Below are 21442 nucleotides of genomic sequence, written 5' to 3'. Positions count from 1 at the left end.
AAGACCGGAACGGCGTGGGAACACGGCGAGAGGAACGCGCGGAGCAAAGGTAAGTAAATTGACACAGGGGGGACTTGGCTTACTACTTGGGGGGGAATAGTACTATGGGGGATGAAATACTATATGAGGGATGAATTAATATGGGGAATGAATTACTATGGGGGATGAATTACTATATGGGGGATTAATTAATATGGGGGGATGAATTACTATGGGGGATGAATTACTATGGGGGATGAATTACTATATGGGGGATGAATTACTATGGGGGATGAATTACTATGGGGGATGAATTACTATATGGGGGATTAATTACTATGCTTACTATGGGGGAATATTACTATACTTACTATGGATGACACATACACATCATTCATCTACTCTTGGTCCGGCCCCCGGGTCCAATATATGAACCCATTGCGGCCCTCAAGTCAAAAAGTTTGCCCACCCCTGGGCTAGACAATGGCACCCTGACTGCCATATTAGGTATGGGGATGAAATCCTTGGACCCATTGTCAGACCCTGTGCTGGTGCAGTGGGTCCTGGGTTCCTCCTGGTGCACGACAATGCCTGGCCTCATGTGGAGAGAGTATGCAGGCAGTTCCTAGAAGATGAAGGAATTGATACCATTGAATGGCCCCCACGCTCAACTGACCTAAATCCAACAGAACACCTCTGGGATATCATGTTTCAGTCCATCCAACGCCGCCAGGTTGTACCTCAGACTGTCCAGGAGCTCAGTGATGCCCTGGTCCAGATCTGGGAGGAAATACCCCAGGACACCATCTGTCGTCTCATTAGGAGCATGTCCAGACGTTGTCAGGCATACATACAAGCACATGGGGGCCATACAAACTACTGAGGACCATTCTGAGTTGCTGCAATGAAATTTCAGCAAAATGGACTAGCCTGCTGCATCATTTTTTCACTTTGATTTTTGGGGTTTCTTTGAATTCAGTCCTCTGTAGGTTGATAATTGTCATTTCCATCAAGCAATGGGGCATCCTTACGTTCCTAATGCATTACCCGTCCATATCAGTATAGATATCCAGAAAGAGATTTTTCTCCATTGAGATCTGGTGTGCTTTCAAAGTGTTCCTTTAATTTTTTTGAGCAGTGTACAGGTAAAGGTTTTTAAAAGAGTAGGGAAGGGTTTTTTTTAATCTGTTTGCATTAAGGAGATTTCTCTTCACTTACTATCCTCACGACATGCCCAGACATAGGAGGCAATATCTCCATAGTGAAGGGACCCCTCCCCACACACACACATATACAGTTATCCATGGAATCGGTATCCCCATTTGGAGAATTTACTCCTGTTCTGGGGTGACAGCTATAAAGTATTGGATATCTTTTCACACTGTCCATTAACAATGATCATGAGGACAAAGAGGGCAAATCTCCCCAGCAAGGACAGACAGAAAGAAAGATAAAGAAAGAAAGAGAGAGAGAGAGAGAAAGAAAAAGAAAGAAAGAAAGAAAGAAAGAAAGAAAGAAAGAAAGAAAGAAGAGATAAATATAAGGAAGACGGGGAGAGAGAGAAATAAAGAAAGTAAGAAAGAAAGAAAAAGAGAGAGAAATAAAGAAAGTAAGAAAGAAAGAAAAAGAGAAATAAAGAAAGTAAGAAAGAAAGAAAAAGAGAGAAATAAAGTAAATGAAAGAGAGAAAGATAAAGAAGGAAGTAAGGAACAAATAAAGTAAAATAATGAATAGAGAAATAGAAAATGAGAAGGAAAGAGAGAGCTTTGATGGGGCGGGGGAAGTGGGGGAGGGGAGTGTCCCAGAGAAAGGGGCGGGGTCAGGACCCAGCCAGTATCTGTGAATCATTCACTCTGTCACATTGAGGTTTGAACTTCTTTCACTGAGTTGGGATCTGTGAACTCTCCTATTGTTACTGTGTAACTGGGACCGTGCAATCTGTGCACCCGGACTGGACTGGAGAGGAGTGAGGAGGGCAGCCTGTGCTGTAAAGGTAGAAGAGGGACTTTGTCCTGGGAGGGTAGCAGAGGGACTTTGTCCTTGGAGCTGACACAGAACTACCAGGAGCACATTTCATCAAGGTAAGACTACCAACAATCAAAGCCAGAGGGGCCCACTGAGCCCCATCATCAGGATCACAGTCTGGTCCTGTAGTGTGCTGTGATTATCTCCTACCAGGACAGCACAGATTCAGCAGCAGAGTCCCTGGAAACAGTTCACATTTCTGACGATTGTACAGCTAGGTCTTGTTGGTGTAGAACTACAAGTCCCAGCCTATGCTGAACCTTCTGGGTCCACAGGAGAGTAAGTTCACATCTGAGGGATTTAAAGTGCATTTCTGAAAGCCCACCAAGCTCGGAACAAGTGGTGGCCATTCATATCTGAGCATCGTGTCCTTTTTCGGGGCAGAGTTGTATGTTTTGGTTCCTATAGACTTTAGTGTGAGTGCTTTACAAGGCATGTTTTTGCACAATTTCTTGCTTCTCCGTCTAGTAACTAGTTTTCTATTGGCTCCACCAAAAATGCTCAAGCCACCTAAAAAAAGCTTAAAAAACGCTCTAAGGCTTCATGCACACGGCCGTACAGCGTGCAGACCCTGCGCAATGGCAATCCGGGACCCACTGCTGCCCTTTTAGATGCATTAGAAGAGGCAGCTGTATGCCAAGGGTTGCAAAAGCACCCGCATGTGCACTGACGTATGCTCGAGCGCACAGTATCTGCTTATAGAGCAAACGTCAGTGCGCATGTGGGCGCTTTACGAAACATCTGATGCACAACCGCATACAGCCACCTCTTCTAATGCATCTCAATGTTTGCAGTGGGTCCCTGGAAAGTCCTGAAGCAGGTTCTGCATACTGCACGACCGTGTTCATAAAGTCCAAGAAGTTCAAGCGTGAACCTTTGTTCTCAGGTTAAATATACTAGGAAGTTCAGGAATTGTTCGTAAATAATGGTATTCATGGGTTTGATTAACTGAAACAACAAGTTGAGCTGGAAACCATGTGTGAGCAAAAGAAGCGTTATATTTATTTCCTTGTAAAATGTATATTTATTAATTGTATTTTATTATTTATTTATTACATATTTTTAATTTTATTTAGTTTTTTATTTAATTAAAATTTTATTTTATTTTTTAGTTATTTTATAATACATTTTTATTTATTGTTGATATTTGAAATTTTTTACTATATTTTATTATATTTTATTTTATTGCAATTTTATACCTAATTTTGTTTTATTTTTTTACTATTTTATTATATTTGTTGTTTTATGTTATTTTTATTCTTAATAATAATAATAATAATAATAATGGTTATTTTTTATTAAATTTTATAATACATTTGTATTTATTGCTATTATTATTATTAATTTTATAATACATTTGTATTTATTGCTATTATTATTATTATTATTTTATTTTTACATTTTTTTATACCTTTTATTTTAAAGGTTTTTATTATTATATATTTTAGTGTTATTTTAATTTTATTTTGTTTTATATTTTTGCTTCATTTTGTGTTTTATTTTAGCTTGTTATTTAATTTTCTGTATATATGTTTATTTTAGATTTCTATTTTATTTGTATAAGATTATTATTAATTTTTTTTCCCCTAAATGATCTATTATTATATAATATGGTTGATAGATTGTAGAGATTAGTCCTAGCACAGCACTGATCCTGGTATTCCCTGTGGAAGATCTGGGTTGTATAGAGAGAAGTGGAATTGATTTTGCTGGACGTATGTAGTACTGGATGAACATGAGTGATTTCCCAGCTGGTCACGATTAATCGATAGCAATTGATTGCTACAGATCGTGGAGTGTAGTATGTCAGAGTAATTGATCGCTAATAAACTCACAGTGTTGAAAATGTGTGTGCGATCAGATTATGCAGCGATGTGGCTTGTTTAGGGTCATCCTCCTATTTTCATAGTGCTGGTAAAGCTAAAGGCGATTGTATAGTCATTTGAAAGGTGACCATACACTATACGATTTGATTGTACAATCACCTTTGGATCTTAACATTAGTAAAAGGCCTATGTGATTTAATACTTATCTAATGGATTAGGTTTGTTCTCCTATTGCTGAGCTTTGATAAAGGACTGTTAAAGTAGGCCCATAGTTTATGTAGATCTAATGGAGATTGTACAATCACATTGTAATGTGTATGACAAGTTTTAGCGGTCCTACAGAAGAACACTCGTTATACGATCCACAACCAGCATTGGTTTTCTCATGTCTATGGGAGACGTGACTGTTAGGAAACAGATTATGATTGGCATAAACTTCAATATTGACAGCATCCCCCACATAGGGGACCTTCAGCCAGATCTGTCTTTGGGTATCCATACACACTGAAATCTGATTGTACAATCAAATGATGTTATATAAGGACAAACCTAAGCAATCCATTTCATTCACATCCAGTCAGGTAGGTCCTTACACTACACACTTGGTGGTGGATCGAAGGCTAGGATCACATCTATGAATAAAATGCAAACCGCATAAAAAACGCACTACATGCTTTCTGCATTGAAGTCTATAGAACCAAAAACACAGCGTTTTGCGTTTAAAAAAAAGTCCCTGAGGGCCGGTTCATAATATAGATATGCAGTCCAGATGCGTTCTGGCTGCATTTATGCATGCACGTTTAAAAAAAAATGTGAAATATTTTTTTAATGCAGATTAAAAAAGCCAGTGTTTTTTTTTTTTTTAAATGTGTTTTTGACGCGTTCCAGTGTGATTTGATGCAATCCTTGATGCAATTTTTTTTCCTCTCTTTTTCTTTAATTTAAATAGGGACATGCGAGTTCCAGTGCATTTTTGATGCGTTTTACCGGGTTCCAGTACAGTCCTGTGCAGGAAAAATGCAGCCTGTTCTTTCTTTTCTGCATCCAGAATGCACTGATGTGAACTATGACATTAACAACCATATACCCTTGTAATATATAATAGGTGCTGCAAAAGACTTAAACCACTAGTAGAATACCGGTATCATTCACAAATGCGTAATAAAGTGCAAAATATAGTTCTGATACGATAAAGTGCTAATGATAATGCAATCATCAATATATGAAGGACTCCAGACCAGGCTGTATGCATGTTCTGGCTGACCACAGTGTATATCTGTACATGCGGATTACTATTACGCATCTGGTGAGTGCGTAATCTTACTACTTACCCGGCACATCACCGAATTATTGAGCATAGCACGTGGATCGCCGATTTGAGATCATACCTACCTAGACCTCCACTTTGTCACTTTATGGACATTGAATTGTCAATTGTGCAATTGCTAGTTGTTCATTTATTTACTATCACTAATAGTCACTTTATTGGGATAACATTTATTATTCCCACTTGTTGCCAATTGCATTATTTATTGTCACTTCATTGGACATTGGTTTATTATTTCTTCATATATTGTGTGGCAGCACAGTGGCTAAGTGGTTAGCACTTCCACCTGGCAGTACTTGGGTCGTTGGTTCAAATCCCAGCCACGGCACCACCTGCCTGGAGTCTGCATGTTCTCCTGTGTGGGTTTCCTCCCACACTCCAGTTTCCTCCCGCACTCTGGTCTCCTCCCGCACTCCAAAGACATGCTGGTAGGTGAATTGGCTCCTGTCTAAATTGGCCCTAGTATGTATATGTATGAATGTGAGTTAGGGACCTTAGATTGTACGCCCCTTGAGGGTTATGGACTGATGTGAATGTACAATGTATATGTAAAGCGCTGTGTAAATTGATGGCACTATATAAGTACCTGAAATAAATAATATTGATGATTGCATTATCATTAGCACTTTATCGTATCAGAACTATATTTTGCACTTTATTACGCATTTTGAATGATACCGGTATTCTAGTGGTTGAAGTCTTTTACAGCACCTATTATATGTAAGGCTACGTTCACACTAGCGTTGTGTGCAGGCGGCAGAGAGGCGTTTGGGAAGCGTTTTACGCCTCTGCCAATTCTGCACATTACAGCACATGGTGCTGTTCTAACGGGAGCATTTGCGTCGCGGCAAAACGGAAGCCTCTGGTGCCGCTCCGCAAACGCCCGGCTGGCGTTTGCCGGTGCAGTTGCGGGGCGATAACACCACTCAAACTGCATTATAGGCGTTGTGGGGCGTTATTAACGCTCGGGAAACGCCTAGCAACCGCCGCTAAACCGCGCATGCGGCGTTTGCGGAGCGTTAAAAACCGCTCCACAAACGCCGGACCAACGCTAGCCAACCGCTATAGGGGGGTTTGGCAAGCGTTGGTAAAACAGCCAAGTGTGAACAAGCCCTTACAAAAGTATTTGGAAGGTTCTTTTGGTTGCCTTTGTGGTGCTATAGCAGCTTTTTGTTTTAGCGCTCGCTTTCTTGTTTGTGTTTTACAACCGTATACCCTACTTTCTGTGCGTTTTTGGATGCAGAAAAAAAGCACACTGTAGTGTAAACAGGCCCCTGACCAAAAAACGCAGTAGGTGAAACACATCATTCATCTACTCTTGGTCCGGCCCCCAGGTCCAATATATGAACCCATTGCGGCCCTCAAGTCAAAAAGTTTGCCCACCCCTGACCTAGACTAACACCCCGGTCACATCGGGTGCAACTTGGCATGCAATTTGCAAATCGTATGCCAAGTCGCACCCTATTGTCTGCAATTACAGCGGTCATATCGGTGCAGGTCCAACTTGGGCAGAGCCGCACCGATTTTTAAAGTAGTACATGAACTACGTTTAGTGCGATTTGCATAGATGTCTTGCAACTCGCACCTCAAATCGGCAAGTCACCCGACTTTGAAATCGTGCGACTTCACTGTAATGCCGGCCATAGACGGTTCGAAAATTGGCCGATTTTTTGTCCGAAAGATTAATCGGCCAATTTTCGCCCTGTTAGTGGGTTAATTGGCCGGCCGGTTTTTGGGTTTTCTGCACTTTTGGATTATCGGTCATGTTGGAAAATTTGTGTAAACCGACCGATTTTCGCTGCAATGATAGGCAAATCGTACGATCGTTTTAACGAGAAAAAAAATATGCGCATGAGCCATGACCTGGAAGTTTTGGCTGTTATATGGGGGGAAACTTTATGACTTGGTCGGCTGATATTTGTAATCGTTGCTGGTAATGTCGGTTTAACGAACGACCGATTTTTCATTTATTGTTCGAAAAAATGCGCAGTTTTTGAGGCGTCTATGGCCTGCATTAGTCGCACAATTTCAAAATCGGCTTTGATGTGACCGGGGTGTAAAGGAGATTTTACAATCAGATTGTATGCATTGGTTAGCTTTATAGTGTGCTCAGGGGCGGACTGACAACTCATGGGGCCCCCGGGCAATAGGGGATCATGGGGCCCCTGTGTCCTAACCCACAGCCAAAAAAAGCCAATGAAAGGTACCAGGGGCTTCTCATGGGGCCCCCTACTGACCTGGGCCCTCTGGTGCCCAAATGGTCAGTCCGCCCCTGGGTGTGCTAGAAAGTTGGACTTCTCTGGCTGACCTCCATCCGTAAGACGACCCCACTACCTGCTTGGTGTCACTGGCTGGAAGCCAATCAGATCGCTTGTATGAGTATAGACCCAAACAATGGAAGGCAGCAGCTGCAAACATAAACGGCAGAGTGCTAATGACCCGAGATTCCACATGATTGCATTCAGTGAAAATTGTCAACAGATGTCTCCATACATGTGTCTGTGAGACGACTATAATTTTCTGAATTGTCCAATCAATTGTCAGATTGCTTTATGCTGAAAATATGATAGTAATCCACATCAAACCCTGGTGTAAGGATGTGCTAAAGTGAACCCGTCCCTTGTGACATGTCCTAGAACATACCAAACCAGTATACACATCCAATTAGTATAGACATTGTCATGGCTGAGTAGTCAGCAGTGGAAAATCAGCAGTTTTATTGCAGGGCTTGTTCACAATCGCTGCCTGTTCTTTGCATTAATGCAAATAAAAGTGAGTTGTAAGATGTTAAAAAAATACTTGCTAATGCATTGGCATGCAAATTTTAAGGCAATGCAATGCTTTTTTACGTGCATTTCTTTTTTTTTTTTTTTGCTCACCCCAGGACCCTGCATTCCCTATATCTGGTTTCCCACAGTACACAGAGCATGGGAATTATTATACAGGATTTATAGAGCGCCAACAGTTTACACAGCACTTTACAATATAATGGGGGGCGGTACAATTACAATACAGTTCAATACAGAAGGAATTGGAGGGCCAATTGAATTGCATGGAAAGTGTATGGGAATTCCAAAGTCGTAGCAATACACAGCATGCTAGATCACGGGTGTCAAACTGGCGGCCCTCCGGCTGTTGCCAAACTACCCATCATGCCTCTGCCTTTGGGAGTCATACTTGTAACTGTCAGTCTTGCAATGCCTCATGGGACTTGTAGTTTGGCAACAGCTGGAGTTTGACAGTTTGACACCCCCTGGTCTAGAGGTTTCATTATTTCCTAATGGCACTCCAAATCCTGCGTGATTTTACTGCGATGGTCATGTGACAAAACACCAGACACCAAACTTGCCGGGTAGGGTGCCAAAATGTGGTGCATGAGCTTCTTCTGTGCATTTTTGGAGCAGAGGGCGGCTGTTCCGATTGAATGGTTCCACGCCAAAAATGAGCAAACAAAGAGTGAAATCGTGGAGCTGCAGCACCACTCAGGTATGAACGGGGCCCAAATGTGCGACCTGCTGCATGCACAGGCACTCTTCTTCTTGAAGTCCATCTCTCAGTACCTGATTTCCCGGCATGTCAAAATATACAGCAACAGTATCATTTTTTACAAAGTTCCACCTGTTATCAAAAAAACATTCTTGAGCTCCAGTCCATGCCTTGGCCTAAGGTGAGATGATGTCATCAGTCTGCTGCAGGCAGGAGGAAGCATTTCCACAGTCCCCATTAATCAGACTGTACATTGTAACTCTGTACCTCCCTCCCCCCCCCCCCCTGTGATCGGATTGTGCATCAACTGTATAACAGACTTTGCCTAGGCTGAGATGATGTCATCAGTTTGCTGCAGGCAAGAGGAAGCATTTCCACAGTCTCCTCTCCCCAGTAATCAGACTGTACATTGTAACTTTGTACTCCCCTCCCCCTTGATCAGACTGCGTACTGTAACTGTATAAAAGACTTTGCCTAGGCTGAGATGATGTAATCAGTCTGCTGCAGGCAGGAGGAAGCATTTCCACAGTCGCCTCTCCCCAGTGTTTAGATTGTACATTGTAACTCTGTACACTCCCCCCCCCCCCCCCCCCCCACTCCTATGATCGGACTGTGCATTGTAACTGTATAAAAACTTTGCCTAGGCTGAGATGATGTCATCAGTCTGCTGCAGGCAAGAAGAAGCATTTCCTCAGTCTCCACTCCCCCATTGATCAGACTGTACATTGTAACTGTATAAAAGACATTGCCTTTGCTGAGACGATGTCATCAGTCTTCTGCAGGTAAGAGAATTTCCACAGTCGCCTCTCCCCAGTGATCAAACTGTACATTGTAATTTGGTACTCTCCTCCCCCAGTAATCAGACTGTACATTGCAATTTTGTACCCCCTCCCCCAGTAATCAGACTGTACATTGTAACTCTGTACTCCCCTCTCCCCCGTGATCGGACTGTGCATTGTAACTGTATAAAAGACTTTGCTTAGGCTGAGATGATGTCATCAGTCTGCTGCAGACAGGAGGAAGCATTTCCTCAGTCTCCACTCTCCCATTGATCAGACTGTACATTGTAACTGTATAAAAGACTTTGCCTTTGCTGAGATGTCAACAGTCTGCTGCAGGCAGAAAGAAGCATTTTCTCAGTCTCCTCTCCCCGTTGATCAGACTGTTCATTGTAACTTTGTATAAGGTGATGTCTTTGTAAAATAGACTTTGCTTAGGCTGAGATGTCATCAGTCTGCTGCAAGCAGGAGGAATCATTTCTCCAATCTTCTCTCCCCAGTGGTCTGGCTGTACATTGTAACTTTGTATGATAGACTTTGCCTAGGCTGAGATGATGTCATCAGTCTGCTGCAGACAGGAGGAAGCATTTCCTCAGTCTCCACTCCCCCATTGATCAGACTGTACATTGTAACTGTATAAAAGACATTGCCTTTGCTGAGACAATGTCATCAGTCTTCTGCAGGCAAGAGGAAGCATTTCCTCAGTCTCCTCTTCCCCAGCAGACTGTACATTATATCTTTGTAGCAAATCACAAGTGTCCAGGCTGCAGCAGGGGCTGATCTGTGTCCAACATTTGTGAACACAGCCAGGGACTGCACAGGATTTACATGACTGTGTCATCTATGATCCAACATCTCAGCCCAGCAGGTAGATGGTGACCATGCATGATGCCTGAACAAAGATGGCGTTGTCCTTCTGGAGAGAAAAGCATATGAAGGCATTGTTAGGGGATGTACTGTGAACCCTGCAAAGGCAATAAATACCTGGAAGTCTTACACATTACTGAGCATGCACGTGCTAGGGGGCTCATTCACAATGCTGGATTGCAGTGACGCTTGGCAATACACATCCCGTGCGTTGGTGCCCATCATACAGAATAGGATGCCAGTGCAGTGTACCGATGGCGGTGTAGCGGCAGAAATAGTACAGACGTGTTTTTGGTGCGTTGGGCCGTTCACAATGAATTGGCTGCCTTGACGCAATGCAAATTGATGTACAGGTGGGTGCGACAATGTGAATGAGCCCCCTGAATGGAAAAAACGATAGATTCACCTTCACCTTCGATCCCTGGAGACATCACATTTATTAACGTCATATAATTCACATTGGGAGCTGCCATTGTCTGTACTGACGCATTTCAAGGCTTTGAAGTATTAAGTGGAAAAATGAACGAGGGGGGTGGGGGGGCGGGCGGCGGTGGGGGGATGGGGCGGGGGTGGTCTGCAGAACGGGCTTTAATCAGCCGGCTTGAATGTAGCAGGAAATAGAACCCAGAGCAGGCCGGGTCTGTGCAGAGTGAGCTCGGTAATTGGGGGTCTGTGTTTGTATGACTGCTCCGTATATTCCAATAAAAGGCGTTTATCTTTGATTCCGAGGCCGGGAGGGTCTGGCATTGATTACGGGACTTACTGGGTTTCATTCAATGAGTTAGTAAAGGAAATGAGTATCGGTTACCCTGACTGCTTCCCTGCTGCTAGAAGGAGAAAAAAAATGATACATAGACTTTAAAATCAGATTGGCCAATCTCTATACAATAAATTGGTCATACATGTTCTAATATGATCAGCCAATCTCTATGCAATAAGATGGTCATGCATGTTCTAATATGATTGGACAATCTCTATACAATAAGATGGTCATGCATGTACTAATCTGATTGGCCAATCTCTATGCAATACGATAGTCATACATGTTCTAATCTGATTGTCCAATCTCTATACAATAAATTGGTCATACATGTTCTAATCTGATTGGCCAATCTCTATACAATAAATTGGTCATACATGTTCTAATCTGATTGGCCAATCTCTATGCAATAAAATGGTCATGCATGTTCTAATCTGATTTGGCCAATCTCTGCACAATAAACTGGTCATACATTATATAATCTGATTAGACAACCTCTGCATTGTCTCTTTATTGTGGCCACACATGGTTCGATTTTATTATCTGATCAATGTACGGTTCAATAAAACTTATCGGTTTGGCAAACAATTGAATAGCCATAAGTTCCCTTCCAATCAATCGAGACTTGATCTAGGTTGGATTCAATCAAACGGCCATAGTGGAAAATTATTAATTGGCAGCACCAAGATATTTTGGTCATGAAATCAATTTCCAAATCTGCCTCCCCATGTGTGTCATATTGATCGATTGGTTGTCAATTATAGATCGATTATTCCATTCAGAGAATAAATGGGACACGTATTGAAGCATGTATGGCCAACATTAAGGTGGGCTCATACATATCAAATTGTGATCGGTCCACTAGGTATAATGTATTGTAAATGGGTGATCCATAAGGGCCGGGACAGGGAATGATGGAGGGATAGGGAGGTTGGGGGGGCATAGTAGGGGCAGCTGTCTTGAGTGCAACACCATCATGTGGGGGGAGGGGAGGAAAGAGGGGTTGCTGCCCCGGGTGCAGGACCATCATGTTGGGGGGGGATTAGGAAGGAGGGGCAGCCGCCCTGGGTGCAGCACTATCATGTGGGGGGCGGGCAGGGGGGAGGAAGGAGGGGCAACTGCCCTAGGTGGTGCAGCACTATCATGTGAGGGGGGGGGCAGCTGTCTTGGATGTAGTACCGTCATGTCGGGGGGGCAGCAGCCTTGGGTGTAGTACCGTCATATGGGTGTAGGGTGGGGGGGCAGCTGCCTTGGGTGTAATACCATCATGTGGGGGGGCAGCTGCCTTGGATATATTACTGTCATATGGGGGAAGGGTGAAGGGTCAGCTGCCCTGGGTGCAGCACTGTTATGTGGGGGGGGAGAGGTGCAGCAGGCCTGGGTGCAGCACTGTCACATGGGAGGTAGGGGGCACCACACAGAGAGCCATGCTCCCCTCACTGCATGCATGCTCCAGATCAGTGGCTGGCAACCAGCGGGTTGTGGCTTCACATCTGTCCCAATAGCAACTGCTGCCCCCCCCGTGCTCCAACACACCCACTCTGTGCTCTGCCGACACATAAATCACAGCGCACATACGCATACCACCTCCCAGCCGGCTTGGCTATGCATGCTCATTGCACATTCCATGCCAGAGCATGGGGGTGGAGAATGAGTGTAGGGCAGTGTGCCTATTACGCATTAGCAGCATTGGGGGGGGGGGGCACAATCCTCATCCATGCCCTGGGCACCTGGTAAACCCCGTACTGAGCATCGCTTTAAATACTAAACATTTCCATCAGTCAAAACACATTGATTGGTGTTATGATGGGATTGGATTGGCATCAAGTACAATACATTGAAAAGAAGCGTTGTCACATTGGTGCACGTTGACCTGCGTTTCAGTGTGCTTCCATTGCTTTTCATCTGGCGCCACCATGCCGTCCCTCCAGGGCATCACCATATGGCATCTCCAGGTCTTCAGGGGCTGACACCTCCACAATGAGCAGAGGACGCTGCGTCTGACAGCTGCTCCATAGCTGTGTACCTGAACAGACACAACGTAACCCAAGTACCTGCGTCCAGATCCAGTTACGGTTTATCCTGACAATTGAACACAGATTGGTTTTCCCATGGAGGAGACGGGAGCTGATTCATCATCCCCACTCCTATGATGTCAGACGTGCCCATCACTGTACACATACTGCCTCTGGCTCCTCCCCTGAACCTATATACAGTCTGGTAATACATTTCATTAATTTAAAAAAAAACTGCCCCCCCAAGCAGCCAATCAAAACCAACTTTTGTTGGAAAACCATAATCTGACATCAAATTGGTTGTATCAGTTTACAAAAACCCTTTACACATGTGATGGCAATCCCTTAAAGGTGAACTCCACGCTCAAGAGCTTTTGAAATATATTCTTCAATACCCACAAAGGATATAAATGCACTTTGTGTGCACCTAATGTCTTTGCAAATCCATATATTACCTTGTAAAAGTAGCAGTGACATCATCACTGTGCTGTACATAGTCTATGCAGAAAACAGAGCTGTGGGAGGGGCCTAGCAGGCCTCACTCACTACAGGCTGCCAGCAGAGAACCACAGGAGGGGCGGAGACAGGACCAGTCATTCTGCACAAGGAGAGAGAGCAGCAGAGACCGGTCTTTATTACAGGAAGGAAAAGTTTCACTCTGGATTACTGCACAGATCTGGAAGAATGTAAGGAAGAATACACATGATGAATATGTTTAGATATTTTTATCTCCCTTGGTTCCTCACTCCCCACTTAACATGCTAACAATTTCAATACATACATGATTTCATGATTTTAGACCCAATGATATCATCGTGGATCTTGATGGAACACTGGGAGAGAGAGAGAGAGAGAGAGAGAGAGAGAGAGAGAGAGAGAGAGAGAGAATATTACATAATTTTAGTGTTTTGGGTTTACATCTGCTCTAACTTTAGATCATCATTTTCTATTTTTAAACCCGCTACAAGAGTGCTGTCACAGTCCCCCTAATTAGTCCTTTGGTTGGCGGACCCCTTTTGTTATCCTTGGCTGTTTTCCCAGTTTGCTGCCTGTGTGCCCCCCAATAAATCACAGGGGGAGCTTTTCAGTCCGCATGAATGGAAAGCTGTGAAATCAGGAAAAAGCCACAGAGGCCGGACTGCCGAGCTCCTACCAGGGACATAAAAACTTCTCATAAAAAGTGTTTTCTCTCCTCTGAACTGCTCCTTGTTTTTCTTTTTTTTTTTTTTTTTACCTTTTTTATGTTGCACCATCTGGCAGGTTGAGCTGATGTAAACAATACAGAGCGAGGACAGATTGATGGGGATTAAATACAGGCTCCGCTAATAAACTGGAGCTGGAGCTGCACAATCTGCTTCCTTCATTCACGGGCAAGCTAACTTAGATTCACCATTGGTGTAAAACTCCTTTAGCTGCTGAGGCCAAGGCCTAGCGGGACCACTGCAGTGCATGCTGGGACCTGTGATGTCACAGTGGCGGCCACTTACCTGTCCATGTTATTACTTGGTACAAAGAGTAGCAGGAGATGGCTCGTTAAGTGGAATGTGATGCCTGTGGCTGGTGGGCGGGGCTCCTGAAGGAGCACAGTGGCTGCATGGTGATGATGTCATCAGGAGCGTGGTCTGTAGTTGACAGTTGGCTGTCAGTGACAGCTGTACCATAGTTTTTGGGCACCAAGTGAGTGTGCCACCAGAACAAACCTTCCCAAGGCTAGTAGGGGGGCTCCCAATCATATGGTATTATGACTGCACAGTGATGATGTCATCAGGAGCACGGTTTACTGTTCCTTGTCATCTGTATTTGACCATGAGTTGGCCTTTTAAGTGAACTTTAATATTCAAGACTGGTAGGAGGGGCTCCTGATCATGTGGCACTATGATTGGCTGCACAGTGATGACGCCTTTGGAAGCACGTCCTACTGGCTCCCAGTCATTGGTAGTTGACCGTGAGCTAGCAATGACATCTCAACCATGGTTCTTTGGGCAATGATTGAGCAACCAGAACAAAACCTCTCAAGATTGGTAAGAGGGGCACTGTGATTAGCTGAACAGTGATGATGGCTTTGGAAGCACGTCCTACCAGCTCCCAGTCATTGGTAGTTGACCGTGAGTTAGCATTGACATCTCAACCATGGTTCTTTGGGCAATGATTGAGCAACCAGAACAAAACCTCTCAAGACTGGTAGGAGGGGCACTGTGATTGGCTGAACAGTGATGATGGCTTTGGAAGCATGTTCTACCAGCTCCCAGTCATTGGTAGTTGACTGCGAGCTTGCATTGACAGCTCCACCATGGTTCTTTAGGCACTGATTGAGCCACCAGAACAAAACCTTCCAAGACTGGTAGGAGGGGCTGCCAATCATGTGGCATTGTGAGGGGCTGCACAGTGATGACATCATAGGGAGATGGTCCTACTGGTTCCTGATTGTTGATAGTTGACCATGAGTAGCCGGTGACAGTTCAGTCACAGTTGTGGGAGTGCTGATTGAGTGTGTCCCCAGAACAACACAGCCCAAAGCCAGTAGAAGGGACACTTAATCATTTGGCACTATGATTGGCTGCATAGTAATTACATCATCAGGATCCCATCCTACATTTTGCTATATCCCATCCTGTTGTACAATGCTGACCTTGACAGCTTCTATTTAATGTAACTAAACCTAAAAACAAAATTTTTGTAAAATAATATCCTACCTAGCTCTTGTTCTAGAATTGTCCGTCTTTGTCAGCCTTTTTTTCTTTTTTTTTTTTAACCTGGTGATGCTGCCAGTTCCTCCACTTCCTGTCCCAGGGTGACAACACTTCTGAGTGGTTCCATAAGCCAGAGCAGTGTTGTCACCATGTAGGCTTTAAGCTGACATTCTGATGCACACCTTTCCAGTACTAAAAGCTTGGCGAGAGCAAGACATCATGAGATGCCAAGGCCATCAAAGATGGACATGTACCTAAGCTAAGGAGCAGAAGTAGCAAGGGGGAGTGAGGTGGAGTGGAACAGAACATGAACTTTGCAAACTCAAAAGGTTAATATTTCTTAGTGGTGCCAATGACCAGCCATACTTCATGACACAAATCCCTCTTAGACCCTTTCATGAAATTTTTTCATGAAGAAACGTTCACAGGAACTCAGTCTGGCCCTTCATGAAGGACTTGTACCTCCATAGATATCAATCATTATTTATTAACACTGCTTGAATACATTCTTGGACATTCTTTTGACTCGACAGGTCTGGATCTCTTGACTGTAGACTGACCATATGGCCTCCTTCACACCACAAAGGTGGCAGGTACACTCTGAAGCTGCTGTTTAGGACGTGGCGGGTCAACGTGAAGCCAGCTGTGGGCCTTTTCCTGTTTTTCTAAATCTGAGGTGCTCTGCAAGGTACATCAGTAGAGATCAGTGAGCAGATTTATGGCGTACAGTCTCCGGCAGGTCCTGAGGAAACATTATTGTGAAATACGGGACAGGTTTTTCTAGGAGGAGCAATCTTTCAGCAGGAGTGCTCTTGTCTTCTTCACAGCCATCAGCCGTGCCTTCAACTTCAAAGGTTCCAGAAACTGAAACCACATGTTGGCTTGTCAAAATTTATCAATGACATTAACATGTTTCAGTTGTTCTTCAGAATGGAAAATATTTTAGATAAAGTTTCGATTGTTGATGATATATTAAGCTCAGTTGACTTCCTGTTCAGTAATATTCAGTAGATAAAAGGCCAAGAATGTTTTTTAAAGCCTAACTCCACACTTGAAGAATATAAGAAGGATGAGAGCGCCACAAATATAATGGAAACACAATAAGTCTTTTCTGTACCTGACAAGATATAAAAGCCAACGTGTTTCAGGGACTCAAATATCCCTACATCAGGGCTTAAATTAGGTGTGCTTAACCTGTGGCCCATGGGCCACATGTGGCCCTCAGAGCCCTCTGTTGTGGCCTCAACCTCAAACAATGCAGGAGTTTTGGTGCGCTTTTAGAACGTTCACCATGCCCTCAAGATATAATAGAAGTCTATGGCAAAGCGCAGGTAACCCGCAGAAAAGTTGCAGGTTCTCTGTACAGCACCTGCGGTGTGGGTAAACCTCGGCGCATAAGTGTGAAAGAAGCCTTTTAGATGGCTCAGGATAGTAAAGGCAATTACATTTGCGATCTGAGGGGTAGTAAAACCCCATAGTTGAGACGCGTTTTTACCACACGCCCCAACCACTGGTGTAGTGTCCAGGGGACCTGTGCAGCCTCCCTGTCGCATTCTGTTTTACACTTGGACAGGAGGGGCGGTTGGGGAGGCTTATATAGGAACAGATCCTCTCCATTTTCCACCGTCAATCACTAAACGCCGGCTTCTGCTCTTCTCCCTCCTGCCGGCATTCAGTGGAAAGGAGGAAATTCAGTGGCAGGAGGAAAATGTTCATTATAAAAAAAATTGAAATTCTAAACCATTTAATTTCATTGTGGCCTGCAATCGGTTACCAAATCACTTAAATGGCCCTCACTCTTCAAATGGTTGAGCACCCCTGGCTAAGATCCTGGCAGTAAGTGGAGAGAATACTGGTTAACAAAATATACAATTAAAATATCCTAAGTGTATTGATTAGTTTCCCTGGTCAAGCCTAAGGACCTTTTCCTGCCTGAGTGGTGACCTGACTCAGTACATTTAATGTGTCCAGCATTTTGTTGCAATTCATTTCCAACTTCTAAACTCTCATGAAGGGAGATTTGAGCCCCCGAAACACGTTGGCTTGGGCTTTTGATTTCTTTTCAGGCGCAATTAAGACTTATTTGATCTTTGGTGCTCTTGTCCTTTTTATGTTATATTCTTTGAGACTACTCCAGGAACACCTAATATTACCTCCAAGAGCTGTCTTTAAAATTTAAACCCCAAAACCTTATCTTGCCCACCATTGGGTCTAGTGCTCTACCAACACGTCCTTTGTCTAACTCACTTGGCAGGAGTAGATAACCGTCAGACTCTAGTTGCTGCTTGAAACCACATTGGGGAGATCTTACCTTGCTCCCTGTTCGTATTACAGCAGGGTAAGAAATGAGAGGCAGTGTTGTCATCAGGAGAGGAAGAAACAATAATAATAATAATAATAATTATTATTATACAATATTTATATAGCGCCAACAGTTTGCTCAGCGCTGTACATTATGATTTGAGACAGTACACGAGACAGTATTATTATTATACAGTATTTATATAGCGCCAAAGGGTATGCTCAGCACTGTACAGTAGCAGGGGGACATAACATGAGACAAGACAGTAACAATACACTACACGAGGGGTTCGAGGGCCCTGCTCTTTCAAGGTTACAATCTAGGAGGGAGGGGAAGGTGGCACAGGAGGTGATGGCTGTGGGGGATGGAGTGGTGGGTGGAGTGGAGGAGGGTAATTGTTAGGTGAGGTCGGGTGTTAGGTGAGGTTGGGGTAGGCTTCCCTGAAGAGGAGGGTTTTCAGGGTGTGCCTAAAGGTGAGGAGGGTAGGTGACAGTCTGATGGATTGGAGTAGTGAGTTCCAGAGGATGGGAGAAGCCCTGGAGAAGTCCTGGAGACGGGCATGGGAGGAGAAGACCAGGGAACTAGAGAGTAGGAGGTCTTGTGAGGAGCGGAGAGTATGTTTTGGGTGGTAAATGGATATCAGGTCAGTGATGTAGTAATAATAATAATAACCTGATACAAGTTCTATCCATTCCCCATTTTGGTTGGACTTTAGGGTCCAGCCTCGGGCCTGTTGTTTTTAATATTATGGCTCCGCATATGGGGGTCAGCACATGCCATGGACTCGCCTCCTAAAAGGGTGTGACCATGACACAATGAGTTAATGCTGATATCGGAAGGGATGTCATAACCTCTGTGTCAGTTTCTTCATTATTGAGGCCCACCGCTCCCAGAAGAAGGACTCTTTTTTTTTTCCGATTGGCCAGTAGGAATGAACTTGGGTGTGTTCGGATCCTAGTCTTAACCTGCCAGAGTGAGCCTGACAGGAAGCTGTCACCTGTTCTTGGCCAGTCATACTTAACCAAGGCATTCCCCACCATGCACATACATGTCCCTTGTGAACATGTGGATTTGGGCAGGGTAATGGCCCAGACTCAAATGATTGGCCCAGTACAGTGGTTGCTTCCTGGTGGGCTCGCTCAGTTAAGTTCGGAATAGGATTCGGACATGTCTGTGCTCATCACTATTGGCTAACAAACATCAGGAAAGATGGCTTCCTGTCCCGGTGACAGTTGCACCTCCCTTTTTATTATATTTTCATCACAAGGTCAGGAAGCGAGGATAAGTTCCCCCAAAGGGGTCACAGGCAGCATTAAACTGATAAACTGATAATTGAAATTGTACATTCTCAATCCAAAAAAAATATTTTTGTTTTGTCTAAAGTTAATCTTCAAAATCTTTTGCTATTGTTTCCATTCAACCTCTAAAAGTTAAAATATGTCTTCCCTTTTTAAGAAGGATGGCCTCAAATGCCCTGTCGCTTTTCCTATGGCACAAGCCTCGCCTGCTCCAAATCCCCATCAGGTATAATCTAGCTGGCAGGCAAACCTATGCAAAAAAAGCCGAGATCCTTCCATGGAAATGAGGTGTAGGCTGGGACTGAGAGAGGCAGTTTCACCCACTCCATCCTGACTATTCAAATCTCTGGCAGGGATCAGTATCTCCTCGCTGTCACCCACATACATGTAAAACCAGTTTTTGCAGAGCGTCTCCTCATGATATAAAAATGCGCCCATCCCTCCTCCCTCTGGGACAGCTATGACAGAAAAACTGTCAGTTTAAATGATGACAAGATAACTATTCTCTCCCGGTAGGCTGCCTCCGAAACCAGGCATAATATGAAATACTGGAAGAAAGTCGCATTTCCGATACTTCCTTTTGTTACTATTCTACTAAATTGTATCTTCCGCCCAAACTTATTTTTGTTAGTTTTTGATAGAAAGTTGAAGGGTTAGAACCTCTGCTTTTAATTGCTGTTGGCTTTAGGACAGATTTGCACTTCACATCAAGGGAAAGTTCATTATGACAATGCGCAATAATGCAAGTAACATGTAACAAGTAACATGCAATACTATGTTGTTGTTCAGTTGTTGTTTTTTTCTAAAATAAATTCTTTAGTGCTACTTAGTTTTAATGCAATCCAATGTGCTAAGGTAGGGTTTCTCAACCAGAGTTCCTCCAGAGGTTGCTGGGGGTTCCTTGAGCAACGAGCAATATCCGCCTCTCAGGTTTCCACCATTGATATTTTTAAGGGGTAATTCTTCTCAATGACCGCAAGTGTAAGGAATATTTTTCCCACTGACCATCACACGAATGTATCATGAGCTGTAGATACACTAATTTTTAGCAAGGGTTCCCCGAGACCAAAAAGTCATTTCAAGGGTTCCTCTGTGTTGAAAAGATTGAGAAAGGCTGTGCTAAGGCAACACACCTGCATTGTACTATGCTGGGTTGCTTTAGGAAAAAAGGGTCATGTATGACTTTAAGCACATTAGGGTTCCTTGGCAGCCTATTGGTGTTCAATGGGCTTCCATAAAGCAGGACTTCACTGAAGTTACGCTGATCCTCTTTCCCCCCCCCCCCCCAGCATGCAAGTTTTTTGGGTGGAGTCAGTCCCCTTTTAGGTCGGTACCCCACTCCCACTTTTGCAATCTTTGCCCAGGCAAGGATGACTTCGCTTGTCCTGCACCCCTCCCCACGTGCAGCATCCTGGGACGTATCACACGTCTCCCTGCATTGCATGATCTAATGCATGTGCATTGTGTAGCCAACTGAAGTCACAGCCAGCTCCTAAATCCATGATGGCAGTGGCCCCCTGCAGTGAGAGAAGCAGCTGTGGGAAAATAGTGGACTGGTAAGCACACGATTTTTAAAAGCACATTAACATGCACGTGCTAGCACATGGCAAATATGTAAATAGGCCCTTAATGCTGGGGAAATTCATCTTCTTTAGTTGTCCTCGTGACAGTTGTCACTAAAACAGAAAGTGATGGGAAATCCAAAATGTTGGGGCTAGGGTTGCCACCTCATCCCTTTAAAACCGAACACAATAATTACCCAGGTTCTGTGGCTGATTGAGGTGTTAATTTAACTCAGAGCCTTATCTGCATTAAATTAGCCCCAGAACCTGTGTAATTATTATGTGTTCAGTTTTAAAGGGATGAGGTGGCAACCCTAGTTGGGGCCCATTCGCAACGTTGACGCACAGGTGCTTTCTGTTAAGGTTGTCCATTTATTGGAGTTACTGCCCTGAGGGCGGTCATATTATATCTGCAGGTTTGGCCATCCTCTAATGTCCAGGGGCAGCCTTGCTGTATGTGGAGCCAAGTTCCAAAAATGTAGTCTATCTTCTGTTTTATTTACTTTAGGTTCCTTTGAATCTTGCT

At 43.9% G+C, this 21442-nt stretch overlaps 1 protein-coding gene across 1 annotated transcript in view; it reads left to right on the top strand.

Moving 5' to 3' along the window:
* The first annotated feature begins 1851 nt into the window (after nt 1–1851).
* PHLDB3 (pleckstrin homology like domain family B member 3) overlaps nt 1852–21442 on the top strand; it is a 137149-nt gene continuing 117558 nt past the window's right edge. Inside the window, exon 1 of the mRNA XM_089688863.1 lies at nt 1852–2060. The gene's annotated coding sequence lies outside the window, so the exon portion shown is untranslated. The remainder of the gene's footprint in view (nt 2061–21442) is intronic.

The sequence above is a fragment of the Staurois parvus genome, unplaced genomic scaffold, assembly GCF_062004578.1.
Source record: "Staurois parvus isolate SC_StPar_1 unplaced genomic scaffold, SC_StPar_1.0 ptg000457l, whole genome shotgun sequence".
In the NCBI taxonomy this organism is placed as follows: domain Eukaryota; kingdom Metazoa; phylum Chordata; class Amphibia; order Anura; family Ranidae; genus Staurois; species Staurois parvus.
This window is presented reverse-complemented; position numbering and strand designations above follow the sequence as displayed.